The following is a 23525-nucleotide window of genomic DNA, read 5'->3' as shown; positions in this document are numbered from 1 at the left end:
GGCACTGCCTCTGAGCCTCTTTGTGCTCAAGGCTAGCACTCTACCACTTGAGTCACAGCACCACTTCCCGTTTTTGAGTAGTTAATTGGAGACAAGAGTCTTATAGGCACTTTTCTGCCTGGGCTGGCTTTGAACTATAATTCTCAAATCTCAGCTCCAGAATAGCTAGGATTTTAGGCATGAGCCACTAGCACCCAGCTTGATTTCTTGTTTTCTTTTTCCTTCCTTCCTTCCTTCCTTCCTTCCTTCCTTCCTTCCTTCCTTCCTTCCTTCCTTCCTTCCTTCCTTCCTTCCTTCCTTCCTTCCTTCCTTTTATTCTTTCAATCTTTTCCTCGGTCTGGAAAGGGACTTGAACTCAGGGACTAGGCACTGTCCCTTAGACGTTTTACTCAGGGTTGGTACTCTACCACTTTAGCCTTCTGGTTTTTTTTTTTTTGGTGATTTATTGAATACCAAGGTCTCATGCTCAGGAGGGATTTGAACCATGATCCTAATATCTCAGCCTTCCTGAGTAGCTAGGATTCCCAGCATGAGCCAATGATATTCAGCTCAGGGATCTTGTTTTTAATATCCATGTTCTTGCATTCTGAACCCCAATGAATGTTCATTGAATGGACCTGATAGATAGGCTTCTATTAAACATGTTGATAAAACAAACAAACCAAAAACAAGTGTCTTGCTTTATAGAAAGATCGTAGGAAAGCTTTGTTGGTAAACAGAGGTTATTTCTTCTAGTATTTAAGATGTTTTGTGGGTAATTTGAAGACATAAAACCTGAGGTTCACAGCTCAAATGTACTTTATTGTTTGTGTTCGTTGTCAGGGTGCATGTTCCGTACTGTAAGATGTTGTCGTAAGTCTTTTTCATCCTGAAAACCTATTTTCCCCTTTCTTTTTGCTCTCTGTACTTCATATTCTCTTTCTAGCTGTAGAACAAGGGTGATCCCATCCAGCAGGGTTGAGGATGTGTCAGAGAATCAGAATTCTTTTTTTGACCTATGTTTATACTCAGCCTCAAATTGGCAGATGCTTCTAATCTGAGGACCTGGGGAAATCCTCAAACCCTATATCCAGGTCTCTTTAATAGAGACCCAGCCCCACCAAGGTAAGAATTAAGCTTCTTTTTTTTTGTACCTTGTATGCTTTAATTCCTTGGTCTCAACTCTTTAATCAAATGTCTTACTTTGATTGTCCTTTGCCCTCTGGCATTTGGTTTATGTTCCATTTTGTATACATTTTAAAAAGCAAATGTAAAAAAGTAGGTCTCCAGAGGAACAATTTCATCTGAAGAGAACATTATTAACACTCAAAAGTCTTAGACCAAATAATCTTCAGTAGGAGTCAATCACAGAACAAGAATAATACTAGCACAGTTGAACAGAAGAATTATAAAGCCAAGCCATGTAAATAAGTAGCAGTTAAATGTGTACTTTCAAAGCATCTAAATAAGAGGCTGAATACCTTTCCTCTCATTGGCTGCTGGCATTCTCCTTCCCCTTGAGCCTCCTGAAAGGAATGCCAAGTTTAAAATATAAGGAACCTAAGAAACAAAGCTGTCTTTATTGCAAAGGACACGATTATCTACCTTTAAAAAGTCCCAACGGAGTCTCAGATAGAGCTACCAGAAATAGCATGCGAGTTTATCAAATTTAATTAAGACGCAAAGCCAATCTCTGGGAATCAAGTACTTTTATACATGAGCCACAAATTGGTAGAAATTCACCTTTTTAAATGTGTCATTTACAAGGGCATCAAAGCCAAAAAATAGGAAAAAGTTCACAAAATATGCAAGGTTTGATTGCCAAAAGTTACAAAACATTAATGAAAGAAATGTATGAAGGCAAAATTAAATGGATATTCCATGTCTATATGCAAAAAGGCTAAATGTCAAAAAGGCTTTATGTTAGTTTCTGCACATTGAATATATTTAATATAATCTCAATAAAACTCATCAAAGATTTTTTTTAAAAACATGTTTTTCTAAAATGTAAATGAAAAGCAAATGACTTAGTAAATCAAAATAATTTTGAAGGATTACAAAGTTGGATAAGTCACAATTTTAATAGTTAAAATGAAGCAAGACAAAGAAGGCAATGCGATATTTATGAAAAGATAGATACATAGAATCAAATAGAAAGCTCAGGAACAGTGCTATACTTACATAGTATAATTTCCATCAAAACTACCAAGATATCACTATGCAAACAAATGGAGCCCTAATAACTGAATGCTTGACATCAAAAAATAAAATAAAAACTAGAAACTCAACTCTTACTGCTCACCATATAAAAATATTGAAATTGAAAGTGAAAAGCAAATGCTCTAAAATCAGTAGAAGAAAATACAGGAGAAAGAGTTTAGAACATTGGTTTAGACAATTTTCTTTTAAAGACAGGCTATAAAAGCACAAACCACAAAAAAATGATAAAAACAACTTCATCAAGTTTAAAGTTTTTTCTTCTTTTAATGACAAAAGGAAAATAAATTTTAAGAGTAGAAGTCCAGAGAAAACATTGGCAAGACATATATCTGGTAAGGGATAAAATAATCTTACTGTTCTTAAAATTTTTATTATCTTTTTTCATGCAAAAGAGATGCCATATGGTAAAGTAGTTTGTGAATACAATGCATCTTGATCAGTGTCATTTCCTTCAATATCTCATTCCTCTTCAACCCACCTTTTCCCTTTTTATTTTTATTTTTGTTGGTCATGGGGCTTGAATTCAGGGCCTGAGCATTGTCCCTGAGCTCTTTCACTCAAGGCTAGCACTCTATCACTTTGAGACACAGCTCTACTTTCTCCTTTACTTTTCTTAGTTTTGTGGTATATACAATAAATTCTTTATTGCATTCTTCCCTCCTTCTCCCTTTCATTCTTCTGTCCCTCTCCCCCTGGTCCCATCCTCCTCTTGCATGTACCCATTTCCTGATGCTGATTTTCAACAGCCAAGATATGGAATCAACCCAGATGACCCTCAGTGTATGTACACATGGAATTTTACTCATCTAGTAGAAAGAATGATACTATACCATTCCTAAGAAAATGGCAAGACTTAGACAGAATCATATTAAGTGAAGTAAGCCTGAGAAGCAAAGTTTCCATGGTTTCCCTCATTTGTGGTAGATAGAATGCGCCTATAAATCTATAGGTAAACACATTGGGTGGCCTGCAAGTGGATACAAATGAATTAACTGAAGTCTAAGAAACTCCATGGAGAGCTCAAAAGTATAATCTTTTAGAATACTAGATCAAAGCCCATCAAGAATTCTTTTGTGTGGTCTATTTCTTCTTTTAAAAATATAATTTTATTATTATTATGTTAAGGTGTTATATAATATTAAGGCATTATTAAGGTGGTATATTATTAAGGGTTACTGTTTCAAAAGTCAGTTAATGAGGCTGGGAGTGTGGCTTAGTGATAAAGCACTTGGCTAGCATGCATGAAGCCCTGGGTTCGATTCCTCATACCACATACCCCCCCCCCAAAAAAAAAAAGCCAGAAGTGGCACTGTGGCTCAAGTGATAGAGTGCTAGCCTTGAGCACAGAGAGGCTCAGGGACTGTGCCCAGGCCCTGAGTTCAAGCCCCCCCCCCAAAAAAGTCAGGTAATGAATATATTTCTTCTTGGACAATGTCATTCCTTCCTTCACTTTCTCCGTTTCTTCCTCCCGCCCCTCCCCACAAGCTGCACAGTTCATTTTCCACATAGTGTCTACTGAATACCATGATTGCATTTGTTCATTCTTTCTCCTCCGTTTCTGCCCCCCATACTCCCAAAAAAGACAGAGAAAAGAACAAATAAAACAAAACAATACAAAAAGATAAGCAGAAACAAGTACTATCACCAAACCCTCACTTTAACTAAGAAAACACACCACTGAAAAAAATAGGTATAAGATTTTCCTGATACTTTACTAAAAATTTATAGATGGCAAACCAGCACAGGAAAATCTTTTCAACATCACAAGCCATCAGAGAATGAGATGCATCACATCTCTATTAGATTGGTTGAATTAAAAACAAAAACAATGCAAATATCAAATATCAAACTGGAGTAGGTCATAGAGCAACAAGGCCTCTCCTGTGATGTTGGTGGGAAGGCACACATGGACACTTCATTGTTTTCTCCATTCTAAGAAGCCATCAATTGTGGGATCCAGCTTTGAATGATGAAAGCTACAATCATACAATTACCTGTTACCACATTCAGTTTGTACCATCATTTTTTAAGAATTCATTTTGTATCCAAGCATGACTTGACTCTTTGTTTCAAGTCTGAGAGACACAATTACTCCTCAAAGATAGAACTCAGTAAAGGCCCCAATATTCAGATGCAAGCCTGGATGTTTGCAGATGCTCTTGTGTTAGCATGCAGCAGTGGCTAAAAGGTACAGAGCAAGAATCGCCTTCATAGGAAGGCATATTTCCTGAGTCTTTAAATTCTAGTGAAACCAGGCTATGACCTTCAGAAAAAAAATCCTTAAAATATCCCAAGTCTTTCTCCTTGCCAATTTCCTTTTCCTTTCCAGACTCTTTATCTCCTTTTCTTCTCTCTCCTGTCTTGCTCTTGTTTGGGGTTAGTTCTTCCTGTCTTTCTTCTTTCTGCCCTTTTATCTTATTCTCTCCTCCACTTTTTTCCCTTATCGATTTAATTTTAATTTTTTTTTACTTTCTCCATTCTCTTAAACTGGCTCACATGTTACCTTTCTTCATTCTTTTTCTTATTTAATGAAGTTTTATGTTCTCCAATAAGCCCAGAAGAAAATTTACCACAAACTTGCCAGCAATATACCCACTGGATCTTATCCACTTTTTAATAGCAGGCCAACCTGAGCAGTAGAATAATACCTTTTATCAGTTCCTTGGTGGAAGTCCAGCTCATGCATATTCATTTACTGCCTCATTAATAATCCCCTGGGCTTACTGCATGTCATGGGGAAAAAGCACTGAGAGGTGAAAGCTCAGCTCAAACAATGCTTCTTGTCTTTTTGTTCGCTCTGGTGTACAAGTTTTCAATATAGCTCCATAGAAGTGTAGATCCTATACGGTAAGCTGAGTCTTAAGAAGTCATGCCAGCAAATATGCAATGAATACTAAGTTCAGCGTTATCAAAATGCCCAATAAAGTTGTTCGGTTCTGCCATTTGTAAACTGATTGTTATAATATTTTAAAATGCCATCTGTCAGGAGGACCACGGAGAATAGCTACCTCTCTTAGAAAAGATGAAAATAATTGTTATAAAAATACCTGAAAAAAACAAAGTATTAATCTAAGATTTTGTTTTCATTCACATAATTTGGAAGTAATATAATGTTTTACATAATACCATCATAATGATTTGTTTGTTAGTTTCTTGTTTTGGTGTTGGGAATTGGACCCGGGGTCTCACATATGTCAAACATACACTCTTCCACTGGGCTACACCTTCAGTCCCCACCGTTAAGATTTTTAATATGATTTGAATATGATTTGGATTTGATTCAATAAGTAAACATAGCTTCTCTTATGGACCTTTTGTTTGCTAAGCACCAAAAAGATTTAAATATTGACTGTTGTTTACCTTTAAGAGTTGTGATAATTTTGGCAAAAAGCATGTGTTCAGATGAATTTGTTAGCTTCTTTTTTTCTTTGTCGATTGTGGGCCTTGAACTTAGGGCCTGGTTGTTGTCCCTGAGCTTTTTTGCTCAAGGCCAGTGCTCTACCTCTTTGAGGCACAGTGCCACTTCTGATTTCCTCCCAGACTTTCCTGCCAGGATGGCTTTGAATCGCAATCCTCAGATCTCAGCCTCCTAAGTAGCTAGAAGTACAGGCATAAACCACCAGTACCCAAGTGTTAGCTTCTTAAGTGTACATGTGGCATTTCTTTTGTGGAAGTGCTTGGGTTTGAACTCAGGATCTTGCACTTACTAGGCAAGTACTCTTCCACTTGCATCCTTTTTACCTCCAGTCCTTTTTGCTCAATTATTTTGCAAACAGGCTCTTGTGCTTTTGTATGGATGTGCCTCGAACTATAATTTTCCAACCTCTACTTACCAAGTAGCTGGGATTACAAGCAGAAATCACCATGCTAAATCGGAATTATACTTTTTTTTTTTTTTTTTTGGTCAGGTGTGGGGCTTGAACTCTGGGCTTGGGTGCTGTCCCTGTGCTCTTCAGCTCAAGGCCAGCACTCTACCACTTGAGCCACAGCGCCACTTCTGGTTTTCTGGTGGCTTATTGGAGATAAGAGTCTCATGGACTTTCCTGCCCAGGCTGGCTTTGAACTGTGATCCTCAGATCTCAGCCTCCTGAGAGGATTACAGGCGTGAGCCACTGGTGCCCGGCCCTACTTTTTAAAATTGACTTATTCTCCTTCCAAATCTAGTGGACCCCTTTCCAACATAGAGATACTTAAGAATCATGGGAGGAACCATTAGCATTTGGTTATGATATGATCTATCTCTATATATGTATGAACTATATTTCCAGCCAAAAAAAGCCCATTCTTTTTCTTATTTGTTAAGAAAGCTCTTTCCTAAAGAGAAGAGAAGGAACTTTGAATTTAATAAAGGAAAAGTGATGAAGGGGTAAACATAGTTTGTTTTCCTAGTCTATCTTGGTTGATGCTCTTGTGAGATGAGGAATAATCATGAATCGTGTATAGCACAGGTGGAGAAAGGCAGACGGGTATAGGGCAGGTGGTAGAAGGCAGAGAGAGAGAGTGTGAGTGAACATGCGGTGAGGATGATGGACTGTGGACCAGGTAGGATTTGATGGAGATGGAAAATGTGAGAGACACAGAAGAGAAAGCAGTAGCTTGGTTTGGACATCTAAGTAGCTATGGGTCCCGAGAGAGGAAACGAAGACTGTCTTTAGGTTCCTGTGGCAAAGAGACCATTTGGAGTATTCTTGATGCGGGAGGTCGGGACTTCCAGAGTGAGACAGGAAGTTCAGACTGACAAGTGTTACTCTTCATTAGTCATCCTGATACTTCCTGCTGTGAGAAAACGGTTATTGCCATTCTAATTTATTAAAAGTTTATGGGATTCTTACCCAGCTTTTCTGAACCTGGAAAAATTGTATTACTCTGAATCATACAACTTGCATTTTTCTATTTCATTTTAATTTCCATATGAAGTTATTCATAACATTTCTTTTTCTTTCTTCTTTCTTTTTCTTTTTTTTGTGTGTGTGAATGTGTCTGTCCCACATGGGGCTTGGCCATGTTGGTTCCACATGGGCCTAGGTACTGTCCCTGAACATTTTTTTGTTCAAGGTTAGTGCTCTACCACTTTGAGCCACAGCTTTACTTCCAATTTTTGGGTTGGCTTTGAACCTCAATCCTTAGATCTCAGCTTCTTGAGTAGCTAGGATTACAGGGGTGAGACACAGTGCTTGGCTTCATTGTGTTTCTGTCTTTTCTCTCTTTTTTTTTCTTTTTAATTTAAGTAGTTGTACAAAGTGGTTTCAATTCAACATGTCAGTTTTGAGCACAATATATCTTGACCAGTGCCATCCCTTCCATCATTCTTCCCCACCTCTCTCAACCCCACCCATCCCTTTCGTTTACTTGGTTCATTTTCACATATGTACATTGAATATTATGACTGTATTCACCCTCCATTTGTCTGCCCTTTCCCCTTGATTTCCACCTTCTCCCCTCACAACACATGTTCCAGCTCCCTGGTATTCATTTAGTTAAACTGTAAGTTAGTTGTTCAAAGGAGTTATAGCCTTGGAATGCTCCCCTGCACATACCATACTTTAGTTAATACATTTGTGTATATATGTATATGACTCTGTACATGTCTATGTTTACAACTTAGATCTCATATTCACAGGTAGGTATAAACATGCATCCTTTGCTTCTAAACCTGATTTACTTCACTTAACAAGATTTTTTTCCAGGTCCATCTATTTGTTTGCAGATGAGATAATTTCATTCTTCCTGATGGATGAGTAAAATTGCTTTCATATATGTACTACACTTTCTGAATCCATTTATTTGTAGTAGGACATCTGGGATATTTTCATTACTTGGCTATGGTAAAAAGTGAAGCAATGAACACGGATGTGCAAACTTTTTTTACTGTATCCTGTCTTGTAAACTTTTGGATACGTGCCCAAGAGTGATGTCATTTGGGGATTCTTTAAAACACTAAACACAGGACTGCCCTATGATCCAGCAATACTGCTCTAGTGCATTTATTTATCTTGTCTTTTTGGCCTTTGAGTGTCTCTAGGCTTGTTTTCATTTTAACTCGTAGTATCTTTTACTTGACCTCTTTCCATCTTCTTTGTTCTGTCTGTCTCCCCTTTATTTTGGACAGGAATTTGATTTTCTCATTCTTTTGGAGAACAGAATAGTCTTAACCATAGCCTTGCATTACCCTCCTGATATTCTGACAAGCAGTTGTGAACGTGATGATGCAGAGATGATCACAGATGGCTTAAACAGTTGTCACAAAGAGAGAGGAGCCAGGAAAGCAGGTGCGGGTAAAAAGTGGTGTGTCCTGCCATGTTTCAGCTGTTAACTTAGAAGAGGGAGGTCATGGAGGGTGGGGGTGGCTGGTATCTGGGGAGAGGGCAGGTTGAGTATGGATAGTAAATATCTGAGAGGTGAACCTGAAATACTGTACAACATCTGAAGCAAATGTCTTCAGCTACCTAACAAAGATGCTACCTTTTGTCATTCATGATACCTCTTTTCTCATAAAGTTCAAGCTTATATTATTAACCTTATCCAACAAATGCTAGTTAGATCTTGAGTTTATGTGAAACTGTTGGAACAACGTTTTATCACTGGGAAAGCAGTTTTAATGACTTAGTAATCATTAGCAGTTCAAATGTGTGGGTGACATGCTTCTCTAAGCAGAGTTAATAAGCAAACCTGTTCTGGCAAGATTTAACATTAGCTGCAGGTTGGACTTTAGTTGTAAACATAGGGTGGATGAACAGCCTTCCTCTCCAACCAAGTCTGGTAACAACACTGCTACTACTTGACTTTTATACTTGGGAGGAATCATTTACCATTAAGTCCAGTGAAACTGAGGGCCACAGTGAATAATAGATCCTGTCCAAAGGGACTAACTGTGGAACAGAACATAAGCAGAAAGCCCATCTTTTTAGTCCTCGCCTAGTCTTCATTTCATCATTCCATGAACTTATTGCACCAAATAAAAGGTAGGCAAATATATATACACACAGAAGTATATGCAATATATGTATCTATACCACATATACCATATATAAACCATATATGTCATATATACCATAAATACATATATGTATATTATATATATATATATATATATATATATATATATATATATATATATGGAACTACTACCATATGGAATGACTTGGAAGTTGGTAGCTGAGGTGAGCTTTGTCCACTTTGTCAACCTAGTGTATCATGATCAGATCATTTGTTCTTGTTTTGAAGTCATTAGTCATGCATTAATAGACACTGGATACAGGTAATAAAGAAGGTGGCTTTAAAATGTGATTTAAACCAGGCCCTGGTGGCTCATGCCTATGATCCTAGCTACTCAGGTGGCTGAGATCTGAGGATCACAGTTCAAACCAGTCTTAGTAGGAAAGTCTGAGACTCCTATCTCTCATTAATCATCAAAAAGCCAGAACTGGAGTTTGGCTCCAGTGATAGAGTGCTAGCCTTGAGCAAAAAAGCTTAGGGACAGCAGCCAGGCCATGAGTTCAAGCCCTAGGACTGGACCAAAAAAAGACAAAATAAAATGTGATTCAAAATGAAAATTTCATTTCTTTGTGAATGAATTTTTATTTTCTCTGTGCATGTGTGTGTGTGTGTGTGTGTGTGTGTGTGTGTGTGTGCACATGCATGCACACATGTGCTTGTCTTAGGGCTTGAACTCATTTGGTAGAGCACCAACCTTAAGAGCAAAAGCTAAAGGGCAGTGTCCAGGTCCTAAGTTCAAGCACCAGTTCAACACTAAATAAGTAAACAAATACCAACATAATATAACATTAAAAAAATAAAAGGGTACCAGATGTTACAGTCAAAGGAAGGAGCTAAAGCTGAGTATGTGGGTCCTTTGCACATGGATGTTCTAGATTATTGAGTGTGTTTTCCAGTAATATGAGATTAGAGACTGTCAACAATGATGGATTAAATGAGGCAGATACTATTCTGAGGAGTATTTTCTTGGTTTTATTTAGAGATTGCAAGTCTGCCTTGCCTCCTGATAAACTGAGTCCAGCCAGGAAAGGAAACTCTAATCGCAGCTCAGCAGGCTCCTACAACACTGACTGCCCTGATGTTTCCCAGGGTTCTGTCCACATTCACAATGTGGCATATACAGGACTTCAGATTCAGGCTGAGAGTCTAGTGTCTCCTGGGGTTACCTTGGGAAGTCCAGTTGTGCCTTGAAATGCTTATTAATTCAACAAGCGCCAATCCCAAGTTTACTATGTAAGAGGTGGTGAGGATATAAACATAAATATCATCCTAATCCATAACTTTAAGTTTCTCATTCCAGGCTCCTTCTACAGTGGTTCCTGGGGGCCCAAATAATTTTTTGGGGGGAAATAGTAGGGATTTAAACTCAGAGCTCATGCTTGCTAGGCTGGCACAGTATTGTTAAGCCATGTTTCCAGCCTTCCTGAATTAACCTAGGTAGTTGATCTTACCTAAGGTTTCTCAATGATGTGTAATATTTACCCCAAACAATGGATTTAATAAATTAGTGTTGACCTGCTGGTTTTTTGTTTTTGGTACTAGGTTTGAACTCAGGAGCTTGTACTCATAGCTGTCATTCTACCACTTAAGCTTGGCATTTTGCTGGTTAGTTTGGAGATCGAGTCTGCAGAGTTTTTCTATCTAGGCTGACTTCGAACTATAGCCCTCTAGATCTCAGCCTCCTGAGTAGCTAGGATTACAAGTGCAAGCCACTGGCTCCCAGTTTAGGCTTTCTGTCGTCCTTTAATGAATATTTGAATTGAGAAATGAAAGTAAATATTTGCTATCCATTTATTTGTTTTTGGTTTAAAAGAAATGTGTAAGCTGGTATTGGAAAGTAGGGTCATGACAGAATCTTGAAACAAATTTTATTTCACATTATGGAAGAGGCCACATGTTTCAGTTTCTTTCAAGGGCTGAGACAGAGAAGTCTGTGATCATATGTCATGCCAATGGCTTGGCATCCCCACTACACCCCGCCAGACTTCATGGGGATGAATCAGACTGACTGGCAGGTTAGTGATTTACCAAAGTAAGAATCCAAAGTATGCCAGTTCCAGTATCTGATGGGGCTACTGCTGCAGGGTGACCCACCATAACTAAGTGGCTTAAACAAAACCTTTTGTCCAGTGTGGTGGCTCACTCCTGTAATTCTAGCTATTCAGGAGGGTGAGATCTGAGGATTGTGCTTTGAAGCCAGCCTAGACAGGAAAGTCCATGAGACTCTTATCTGCAACTAACCATCAAAAAGCCAGAAATGGAACTATGACTCTAATGGTAGAGCACTAGCCTTGAGCATCTAAGATCAAGGGCAGCACCCAGGCCCTGAGTTCAAGCTCAGGAGCAGCAACAAACAAACAAACAAAGAAAATAGTTTTATTTTCTCAATGTTTTGGAGGTTAGATGACAGCAAGGTTGGTTTCTGGTGAAGATCATGGATGGTTGCCTTCTCTCTGTGCCCTCAGACAGCTGAGGGGGTGGTACTTGGGCTTGAACTCAGCCTGGGTGTTGTCTCTGAGCTTTTGTACTCAGTTTAATGTGCTCAAGTTTAATACTCCACTACCAGCTTTTTTTTTTTTCTGTTAATTGGAGATAAGAGCCTCATGAAACTTTCCTGCCTGGGCTGGCTTTGAACTATGATCATCAGATCTTAACATCCTGATTAGCTAGGATTATAGGCATGAGCCACTGGTGCCCAACTCTGTGATAGGTTTTAAACAGCAGTAGAACCTGAGCAGTTTTCACATGTGCAAGAACTGAGAAGAAGAGACCTGTGACATTGGAATCCAGCACAATGTGGTGACAGATGCCAGGGGCAGCTGTGGCAGTGCAGGGGGCTGGGTAGGAGGGGAGGGGGGAAAGTAGGCATCACGTACAATGCACAGTGCTGAGGCTGATGTGGAGAGGGAGAGGGGTGTTTAGGTTAGATCCTGGTTCTAGTTGGTGACTGGTGGAGCCATTGTTAAGAACAGAACCACAGTGCCAGAGAGGAAGAAGGAAGAATGGTAGGAAAGGCTATGAATGAAGTTCACAAAACCAGGAAAGGGCTTCTCGGTAAGGCCCCGTGTCAGGTAATTCTATCCTTCAGGAGGCTTTAAGGACCTGGGATGCTCATATCTTTAAATAGCTGTAGGATTGTGTCTCAGGACGTGGTGCATGACAGATTAAGTTTGGAATGAGTATTTGCTTACTGAGATTAATGCATAGTGCTTTTCTCTGTACTCACGACCCAAACTCTTTTAGTCAGAAAAATTCCCCAGTAAGTAACTCCTTAGTCATCTGTTGCCAAGAAAATTAAAACACTTTTGATTTAGAATCTATCTACAGCCCTGCTGTCCTTATTTTTACTCTGAAACAGATACGGTTTCACATCCTGCCTTTTTATCTGCTGTGATTCAGGTAGATGGTAATCTTAGAGTCTTTGGGTTGGCTAGAGAAGCAACTTGTAAGAGACAAGAACACGAAAATCAGAGGGATTTTTTTTTTCTTTTTAAAGATGAAAGACTCCCTTTCTTCCTGGTCCACGAATTTAAATCTTCAATTATCCTTGGATGAAGGGAGAAGAGGAATGTGAGTAAACCCCAGGTCACTGGGTTTTGACTCTGGCTTCCAGTGAATTGATATAATTACAGCAGATCTGTTTCCTTGTACTTCTCGATGACTTTTGAGTTTTCTTCGTTAAAGGATTGGCAGGATTTCAATGAGGACGGTCCCTCTGCACTCAGAGGCCTGGAGTAGAAGTGAGATCAGACGAGAGAGAGAGAGAGAGAGAGAGAGAGAGAGAGAGAGAGAGAGAGAGAGAGAGAGAGAGACAGAGACAGAGACAGAGACAGAGACAGAGAGACAGAGACAGAGAGACAGAGAGAGAGACAGAGAGAGAGACAGAGAGAGAGACAGAGAGAGAGAGACAGAGAGACAGAGAGACAGAGAGAGGAGAGAGACAGAGAGAGAGAGACAGAGACAGAGACAGAGACAGAGACAGAGCGAGCCAGACAGACAGCGGCACAGAGAGACAGACAGAGACAGACAGAGACAGGTAGACAGACTGACCGAGTCAGAGAGACCCAAACAGAGAAGTAGACAGAGACAGACAACACAGAGCCAGACTGACATACACACACGGAACATTTACCTTCGTGGGCCTCCCGCTTTCCCAGTTTTCTCTCTCATCAGACATTTCCTCTTTTCCTTCAACGTGATTGTCTCTCCCCAGTCCCCGAAGCCAACCAAACTAAAGCAACACAACTGGGGTTTTCTGCCTGGCACTCACCCCACGCCCTGCTCGCTCCTTCCTAGACTGGTTCAGGCCACGCGAGCCTGCGCGCGCGCACCGACCACTGGGGCCCCCGAGCGCCGAGGGGGGGCGTGACCGGCGCCTGGAGGCGTGGCCTGGCGATGACTCAGCGGGCCCGCCCCGCCCCTGGCTCCGCCCCCTCCCCGCCCCGCCGCTTAATTCGGACGCGCGGGGCCGCGGGGTGTGAGAGCCGCCTCGAGCCGGACGCGCTCCCCAGCCGGGCCCTCTCTCCTCCTCCTCCTCCTCAGTCGCCGCCGCCGCCGTCGAAGCCGGCTCGTCGCCTCAGGCCCCCGCCAGGCAGTCGGGCCGGTGGGCGCCGCCGCGGGCACCCGGAGCGAGCCCGGAGCGAGCGGCGCGCCTTTGTCAAGCGAGGAGGTAGGCTGGCCCCGCACTTTCTTCACACACAAAGACGCGGGGCTGGCGGCGGCGGTCCGCGGGGACCCGGCGCGGCGGCGGGGCGGCCTGCCCGACCCTCGGCCCGGGGCCCTGCGGGGGGGGCGCGGCCGGCCGAGCCGCGCGCGCTGCTTGGGGCGGGGGGGGCGGGGGTGTCGCGTGCGCACAGGCGGTGCGGGGAGCCTGGGTCGCGGGGCCTGGGGGGGCCCGGGCGGTGGTCCCGGCTCGGGGGGCCGCCCGCAGGAAGGGGAGCCGGGGCCGCGGGCTGCTGGGCTCATTGTTGGCGGCCCCGGCCCTGCGTGCGGGGAGACCCTGGCGGGAGGGAAGCCCGTGCGCTGCCCGCGGCGCTCCGGGTGCTCCGGGGGTCCGCGGGCGCCTGCCCGCTCCGGCTGCGCTGCGGGGCGGCTGGACCCGGCCAGCGGGCCCCCGCCGCCAGCCCCCCTTGCCCGGCAGACAAAGGCAGAGTCTCCAGGCCAGAGTCTCCAGGCTTAGCCTCCTCCCGCCCCTCTGCTCCCCCCCCCCCCCCCCCCATCGAAAGGTTTCTATTCTGCAAGTTAACTTTTCTGATTCTGGCACACAGAAAGCCCCAACATTTTCTTCGGGGACGTCCCTGGATTCCAGACTTCTTCAGTCACTCAGGGCAATCTTCTCTGTCCCCCTCTCTCTTCCCCCCCCCCCTCCCAAAAGCATCTTCAGGTCACTCCTAGGTGGCCTGATGCCCAGGGCCGAGTTTTGACATGCAGCAGGGGACAGTCGTCAGCTCCTTGTGAAATCTGAAGAGGAATCCGATTTCCAGGATGAAGTGCAGAGAATAGTCAGTCCTGCTCGCCCTTTCTCTGGAAGATTTCAGTTAAGGATAACCAAGCAAGTTACTTGATTAGAAATGGGTATGACAGTGAAGGGACAGAAAGACAACAAGGGAGTGAGGCCTGTTAGCCAGGAACCTTAGGTTGACTACATCAAGTCTATCAAGATTCTTGGATAAAACAAGGCCTTCTTCAGCTCCCTCCTCTAGGCATGTTACCCCTCCATCACTTTGGACTGTCCAAGTTGCATGAAGTTTAGACCGTGTCCAGGGAAAATGTCTTAAGTGTTGGCGGTTTCAAGTGTAAAAGTTTTAATTCTGAAATTGTATGCATTTATGAAGAAGTGGCAGAACCTAGAAAGAAGATCTTGTGGCTGTTAGCCAAATACAGGCATTTTTCCTTTTGGGGCAACACTGTGTATGTGTGTGTGTGTACACATTAAATGAACACATTCCCAATTCCTAATCTTGATCAGTTACATTAGTCTAAGATACGACATTTACTAACATAGTTCAGTTTTACTCTGCCACTTTCCCTACACGATGAGACCAACAAGTTGTTCTGGAATACGTTTTCTTACAGCCTTGCATATAACCACCTACACAACTCCTACAGAAGGGAGAGGGAACATGTGAGGAAAACAATATAATTTCTACTTGACTTGTAAGAGTGGGATGACTCCATACCTTTATGGACTGTATTTTTTGGGTTTCAAGAGTAGTTGACTATTTTAAAAGAAATATTTAAGCCAGGTGCTGGTGGCTCATGCCTGTAATCCTGGCTACTCAGGAGGCTGAGATCTGAGGATCACGGTTCAAAGCCAGCCCAGGCAGGAAAGTCCATGAGACTCTTACCTCCAATAAACCACTCGGAAAACCAGAAGTGGCACTGCGGCTCAAGTGGTAGAGCACTAACCTTGAGCTGAACAGCTGAGGGATAGCGCCCAGGCCCTGAGTTCAAGCCCCACAACTGACCAAAATAAAAAGTAAAATTATATATATTTAAAAAGTGAAACTGTATTCTGAAATTCATGAGAAACATGGAGAGCTCTGTTTGTAGAAAAAGAGACTGCATTGAAAAGGTAAGCTAAAGTTTTCCACTGGGTAATGAGTGAATACTTTTGAGTGTGTATGTGGGGAAAATAGTCATCCTTCTATTTGTCCATGGTACACTCTTGCTATTTCTGACTTTTATTTTTCTCTTATAAAAGTCTTGAACATAGGAATCTCTTCATATACAAAGTAAAGAGGCAGTTGAGAAGACCATTTAGAAGTAGGTTTGTCATGAGGATGATGCAATGTTTTTTAAAGTTAGAACTTAGAAGAAGGAAGTTGTGGTTGTGTGCTATCAGGTGGTGCTTTGTTTTTTGCTGCTCCTCTGCTCTGGGACTCCCTCATCTGTAGTTTGGGTTCCTTAATCTGCATGCATGCTTAAAGTAGGTAAGTTGTTGTAGTGACCTGTAAGTGAAGGACAGAGTGTGTGGTTGCTGTGGAGATTGGCATTCCTAAGGAGGCCTTGTACCTCTCTCCTTAATAAGATCAGAGGATACTCAGGAGGAAACAGCACCTTAGCTTTTACTTTTCAACCCTCCAGGGTGCCTTGTACAATATAAACAGCACAGCCAAGCTGGACCTTAGGTTGGAACTCAGCAGCTCTGCTTTTCAATTCTGTTGCCTTGGGAGAAGAAGTAAAGTGTTGGGTAGCCCAGTGTTAGGCACATTCTGTGGCTGTTGTGATGACCAGCCTCTTAACCTAGGGGACTGCAGATTTCATTCCTGGAATTAAAAGCAGAATTTTAAGCTGGTGTTTAAAAGTAGACATGTGAGAAACCTTTTTCATGAACTGTAGGAGAGTGGATGCTCTGATTCATTCCTTTCATTCACATGTCCATTCATTTATTCCTTTGATTTTTTTTTCCGTTGTTTAAAATGTCACAAAAGTGGGAATTTTTTTTTTTTTTTTACTAGTTTTCTTTGGGATGGTTGAGCTGAAGAAGAATTAACTGAAAGGGTGAACTGAAAATGTTAGTGTTATTGTTGTGTTTTTAATATCCTTCTTGTCCCTTCCCTTCCCCCCCCCCTCCCGCCCCAGCACTTCTGTTAGCAGCCGTATTGAGAAAATGGGCCTGAGAATTTGGTCAAATGAGATTAAGATTTCAGGCATTAGTAGAAGTCCCCAGCTATCTTGGGGAGTTATCAGCTTTTCCAAGTCTAGAGAAAGCACCTGGAGAAATTGACCATAGAGGCTGACTCTAGAGACACACTGGGAAAAATGTAAAATTCATGTTTGGTAACTCAGGCTTAGAATTCCCGCTGCTTAGGAGGTGGAGATTGAAGATCTTGGTTTGAGGCCAGCTGGGTAAACAGAAAATCTGGGTCAGTGGCTGGGTGTAAGCTTGTCATCCCAGTGACATAGGGAAGTACAAATAGGAAGATCACAGCTTAGACTGGCCTGTGCATAAAAGCAACACTCTATTGTGAAAATAATCAACCCCAAAAGGGACTGGTGGAATACCCCAAGTGGTAGAGCACTTGCTTAGCAAGGAAGGCTCTGAATTCATACTCCAGTACTGCACCCCACCCCCCCCCCAAAAAAAAAAAAAAAAAAGTAAAAAAGTGCCGTGGAGTGAGAGTCTGTGTTCTGGAGCTTTGGCCTGACCTAGTGATGATAACTCTCCTTCATTTCCTGTGGAGTCCCCTTGTCTAATCTTGGCTTGTTTCTGCTTTCCATTTTGATGCAAACCATTTTTCTCCCTTTTTCCTTTCAAATTCAAAAGTGCTGGGTCTTTAAAATTTGAACTTTTTCTCACCAAGAACTTAGGGAATGGATACTTATATCCACCTCACATTGTTGATTATCAGTAAACGAAAAATACTTGACAGGTTGACTTATGTTACCATTTAGTCCTGGTGAATTAGTCAGAAGATTTTCCAAGGTTGATGGGGAAGTTGGCTCTTCAGTTACTGCTTTTAACAGGTGTGTATTTTATGGACAAAACTGGGTTGAGTGTAGTTATAACAAGATTGATAGAATTCTCATCCTCATGGGCATGATATTTTAGGAATGGCACAAAATTATTCAAAATGGTTTAATTACAGTTACGAAGAGTGAAGAGTGAAAGGTAGTGCTTTGTGTATGAAGATGTCTGGGAGAGAATGATGATCCTTGCCAAGGATAAACAAGGTTTCTGACCAAGTAAGAAGCCCAAGTGGGGCTGAGATGTTAAGGGAGTGAGTGCAATGAATTGCCCAGGGTTGATCAGTTAAGAGATGATGTTGGGGCTCTGGCTGAGTGGATGTGGCCAACTGCTCAATTTTGTCTAGAATTTGGCCAAGGGCTAGGGATACTTTCTAGTGCAGAATTGAGGAGCAGCTGGGAGACTTGAGTTGCTTCAGGTAAGCCTCAGGGCCTTGGCCCTGGGAAGCCTTGGTGGTGGGGACATATTGTCCTGAGGTGGCAGGACTGCAGGAGCGAGGACTGGTATTAGATGGGTATTATCCAACCCCAGCCATACCCCATGGAGATTCTGTTTCAAATGAGAAGACCATCAGGGACTCGTAGGAAAAGAGAACTTGTTTGAGAGCATCTTCAGACTCAGGTGGACTGTGGTAAGAAAGAGGTGGAGAGATGCCGGAAGAGGATGGTGTGTGGCTGTCTCATGACAGGAAACTTGTGGATGGTGCAATTTCACCAGAGATGTCACTTATGGTGGTAAAGAGTGATGGGAAAGCAGGGATGTGGTCTGCACTCTGCAGTGTATGTGCACTTCTGTGTGTGTCCACACACGTGCTTTTGTGTGGAGGTCACAGGGACACATGGATTGGTGATAATACTGTTCCCTCCACACAACAAAACTTGAGGTTCCTGGTGGTGGCAGAGAGCTCTGGGGTGGAAGGAAGGCCCACTTGAGAGGCCATGCCCAGCAGGGACTCTGGGCTGCTCAGCAGCACTGTTCTGCCTTGTGCTGCTAAGTTTTTAATAGTAATGAGATGCCAAAGTCTGTAGATAGGAAGTGCTTAGCTGTGGTGACCTTCTTAATTATGCGTTGTCAAGTCTCCTCCAAACCCACAGTAGAAAGTGTGCAGGTAGCAGACTAGCTTTTCCTGTCTTAGCCTACAGGGGACTGAAGGCTTTTGTCTCCTCTTTCTCTGCTCTACTTTTGTTGTCAGCATTAACATAAGTTATTTAGGGCCATCTACAGCCTTGTTTGGACACAGCCGTGGCCTCTTGGAATAGGATTGTGAATTGGGATTAGGTTCTAAATAGGGTAGAGGGAAGATCTCAGGCTTCGAGCTAGGAATGCCTGTGCTAGAAGCCAGTTCCCAGCTTTGTGATTTCAGCAGGCCACATAATCTTCATGAGCCCTGGCTTTCTCATTTGTAAGATAAATGTGGTGATAATCACTGACCTTCCATGGCATGGTGGGGACAGATTTTACCATTGTGAAGCTGCTAATTCATGGTCCATGAGACTTGGCAGGTGATGCTCACAGCCTTTTAAAAATATCTTTAAAATCCATAATGGCAAGAAAACTGTACAGCTCCCCTCCTAACAAAAGTTTAAGTGTACAATAATTTTAAGTGTGCATTACTGTTGTTGAGTGTGGAACAGCAGTTCTCTAGAGATTATACATTTTGCTTCACTGAAACGTTACACCTTTTGATTGGTAACCCCCCATTTCCTCTCATCTTGATCACTGATGTCCACCACTGTACTCTCTGCATCTATGGATTTAACAGTGGTTCATGTAGTATTTATCCTGTCCTGGGGCTTGAACTCAGGGCTTGTGCACTGTTCACGTGCCTTTTGGTGTTCAGAGCTAGTGCTCTACCACTTGAGTCACAGCACCACTTCCAGCTTTTTCTGAGTAGTTTATCGATGATAAGAATCTCACAAACTTACCTGCCTGGTCTGGGTTTGAACTGCATTCCTCAGATCTCAGTCTCAGTAGCAAGGATTATAGGCATGAGCCACCAGTGCCTGGCAGTATTTGTTTTTTTGAGATGGCTTCCTTCACTCAGCATAATGTCCTCAAATTCATCCATGTGTTTGCCTACTGCAGAGTCTTCTTCTTTTGTGAGGCTGAATAGTAATCGTCTGAACATCTATCTACCTATATACATACATGCATACACACACACATATAAATACATGCACCACTTTTTATTTCATCCATACATTCATGCTGAGGAGAATCAGCTGTAGCATCTGAAGCACCCTCCTGTAGCGGGTCCCTCTGCTATGGAATAAGAGACATCACAGAAGTAATGGACAGTCAGACTTAGACCTGGGTATCAGGGCTCATGTCATCTTATCTGTGGAATGTAGTGATAATAGTGGCAACAACTATAGTAATGGTCTTAGGATTGTCACCATCTAACAGTTTTTAATCTTATGTAACAGTGTATTAAGTACTTTGTGAAATGTATTCATTCATTTAGCAAATACTGAAAGAATGCTACTGTGTGTCAGGCACTGTTGTAGACTCAGGATTTATGGATAGGATAAGGGAAGATAGACTGAATGGAGTTTATGTAGAAATTTCATGACATGACAGGCAGTAAATAAATATACAACAAAGTTGGTTCTCACATTGGTACTATCAAGAGTTCTAAGTAGGGCCAAGAACTTGTCTTGTGGGAGGAATAGGGTGAGGCTCCTCCTCAAGAGTATTTTTTTTTTTTTTTTTTTTTTTTTTTTTTGCCAGTTGTGGGGCTTGAACTCTGGGCCTGGGAGCTGTCCCTAAGCTCAAGGCTAGCGCTCTACCACTTGAGCCTCAGTGCCACTTCTGGCTTTTTCTGCTTATGTGGTGCTGAGGAATCGAATGCAGGGCCTCATACATGCACTCTACCACTGAGCCACCTTCGCAGCCCTCCTCAAGAGTATTTGAGGTCTGACAAAAGCAGTGGTGAAAGCCGGGAGCCGGTGGCTCACGCCTGTAATCCTAGCTACTGAGGAGGCTGAGATCTTCGGATCATGGTTCAAAGCCAGCCTGGGCAGGAAAGTCCGTGTGAAGAGTGCAGGGACAGCGCCCAAGCCCAGAGTTCAAGCCCCACCATAGACCCCCTCCCCCCCAAAAAAAGCAGTGGTGAGCATTTCTTTGTCTATAGAGTCAAGTGCCTGTAATAGTCATATACTTGGAGATCCTCAGGAGCCTACGATTGGAGGAATGGCAAGAAGGCTAGTGTGGATAGAGCTAGGTGGGCAGCAGGGGAAGGGATGTGAGATGGATTGTGAGCAGAGGCCAGCGTCCAGGATGTGATTGACAGGGAGAGTTTGGGAGGGTTCTCTGCAGGGGATGGAAGATGCTGGCTCACATTTTATATAATCCCCAAGGGTCCAGCATGGAAGCAGGAGACCTGTGTGTGTGTGTGTGGGGGGGGGAGGGGATAGCATTGTGAAATTTCTGCACATTTACCAGTATTCCATTGACTCTTACCCCTCTGTCACTCTTTTTGTCCCCCTTGCCCAAATATTTCAGAACAGTTTATTGTTGTATTTTCACAGTTGCAAATAATATATATATATATATATATATATATTTTTTTTTTTTTTTTTTTTTTTTTTTTTTTTTTTTTGTTGGTCATGGGGCTTGAACTCTGGGCCTGGGCGCTGTCCCTCAGCTCTTCAGCTCAAGGCGAGCGCTCTACCACTTGAGCTACAGCACCACTTCCGGTTTTCTGGTGGTTTATTGGAGATAGGAGTCTCACGGTCTCTCCTGCCCGGGCTGGCTTTGAACCGCGATCCTCAGATCTCAGCCTCCTGAGTAGCTAGGATTACAGGCGTGAGCCACCAGCGCCCGGCTGCAAATAATATATTTTGACAGTATTCAACTTCCTTCATCCTCCTTGTGAGCCCAACCCCCTCTTGCTAGTAGCCTTCCCTGGCAGAATCAATTCCAAGCCCCCAAATGCTCCCATACTTGACATATTTTGAGGATGAACTATTAGGACTTATTAATGATTTGGAGCTGATATTGGGAAGAGAGAGAGAGAGAGTGGGAGAGGGAAAGGGAAAAGGAGATAGAGACAGAGAGGGAGGGAGGGAGGAATCAGGAGAGATGCTGACACTTTTGGCCTAAGCCACTGGGTGAATTGAGGGATGATGCCATTTACTGGAATGAGAAAACAGGCTAAAAAATGTCTTTATAATATGCATAACAGCCTCTGAAATTCCTATTGTTTTATTCCTGTTTCACAGATGTGTAAACCAAGGATTAGAGAAATAAAAACATTTACCTTGGAAGAAGGCTGAATCAAGATTAGAGCCCAAGTCTGATTCCTGCTTACCCCTTGCATTTCATGTCATTTTGCCATGTTCTCTACATATTGGGACTTATAAGGGAGCCAGATTGATGATAAATGGCCTGGGCACACACTTTGGAAATGCATCTGGTTTTTTCTTGGGTTCCTTTGCACAGTCTTGTGATTTAGTAAGTGTGTAAGGCAGTGCAGCCATCACCCAATCCAGTTTCAGATTTCATAGTTGCTGTTCCTATCCGCAGCCTTAGGCCACCACTGATCTTTTTCCTGTCTCTATAATTTTGCCTTTTCCAGAAATTCCCTGCAAATGTAATGGCTCTTGGTGTCTGGATTTGTTCATTTATATGTTTTTGAGCTTCTCTGCTGTTTCATAGCACATCTGCTTTTAAGCAACATTCTTGGACTTTCTCAGAAGGAAGTACCCTGCACTGATGGGAAAAACATCCACTAGGATTTGTCTTCACATGATAATAAAATAATTGCATTTACTGATCATATATTAATCCCAGTTTTAGTTATATGTTTATTATCTTTTGTGGTCTTTCAGGTGATTCTATGAGGGAGGTGTTAGGATTAGTGTTTTATAAATGAGGACACTAAAGAATAAAGAGATTAAAAATCCTTCCCAGGGTTACACAAGCTGAGATGAGAATGGGGCCTTGTTCTTATAGAAGTTTCTCAAGACTGTTCCTCTGTATTCCCCGAAATGTATTGGATATCTTAGCTTAAGAGAGGGCTGTGATTCCAATTAGAATAATGGACTTTCCAGATAAATCTAAAAGTTATAGTTTTGTATCTAAATCTAAAAGAGAATATTTGGCCTGATTTTTAATTTTTTTTTGACCAGCCATGTGGAAATGAGAGTAACTTAAGGTGATAAATTTGTGAGGTGATTTTCTTTTTTTTTTTTTTTTTTCTTTTTATATTCCGGTCGTGGGGCCTGAACTCTGGGCCTGGGCACTGTCCCTCAGCTCTTCAGCTCAAGGCTAGTGCTCTACCACTTGAGCCACAGCGCCACTTCCGGCTTTTTTCTTTTTGCTTATGTGGTGCTGAGGAATCGAACCCAGGGCCTCGAGCATGCAAGGCAAGCGCTCTACCACTGAACCACCTTCCCAGCCCCTGAGATGATTTTCTTAAGCATGGCATCAGAATGGCACCAAATTGAGTACATGCTTTTTTTTTTGTATAGAATATCCTAAGGTTCTATATTACTTTACTATTAATAGATGAAGTTTAATTTGGCATTATGTATTTTTCAGGTTGATTATATATGCTAACACATTTCTCCCTTTATCTATAATCTATTCTGCATTTAAACTGTTTTTCCTATGTACATAATGTCCATACTGGAAGATTTCCTGGTCTGTATTACCAGGGACTTTTTTGTGTATTGTAAGAATTCTGAAAATTTGAAGAGATTCTAAATACCTTATATGAGTAGCTTGTAAGAGATAGTTATACAATTATAGCTGAACAGGCAATAAAGTTTTTGGAATAAAATCTTTACACCTGGAGGAAGTGGCACTGTGGCTCAAGTGGTAGAGTGCTGGCCTTTAGCTGAAGAGCTCAGGGACA

General features: G+C 42.3%; 1 protein-coding gene across 2 annotated transcripts in view; it reads left to right on the top strand.

Annotated features, from left to right (window-relative positions):
* Fam107b (family with sequence similarity 107 member B) overlaps positions 1–23525 on the top strand; it is a 180923-nt gene that overhangs the window by 101977 nt on the left and 55421 nt on the right. Inside the window, exon 1 of one of the 2 annotated variants that reach the window (XM_069990398.1) lies at positions 13682–13864. The exons of the other annotated variant lie outside the window; for it this stretch is intronic. The gene's annotated coding sequence lies outside the window, so the exon portion shown is untranslated. Of the gene's footprint in view, positions 1–13681; positions 13865–23525 lie in introns of those variants that run through there. 2 annotated transcript variants of the gene reach the window in all.

This window comes from Dipodomys merriami, unplaced genomic scaffold (assembly GCF_024711535.1).
Source record: "Dipodomys merriami isolate MVZ:Mamm:240054 unplaced genomic scaffold, mDipMer1.0.p SCAF_4, whole genome shotgun sequence".
NCBI lineage: Eukaryota > Metazoa > Chordata > Mammalia > Rodentia > Heteromyidae > Dipodomys > Dipodomys merriami.
This window is presented reverse-complemented; position numbering and strand designations above follow the sequence as displayed.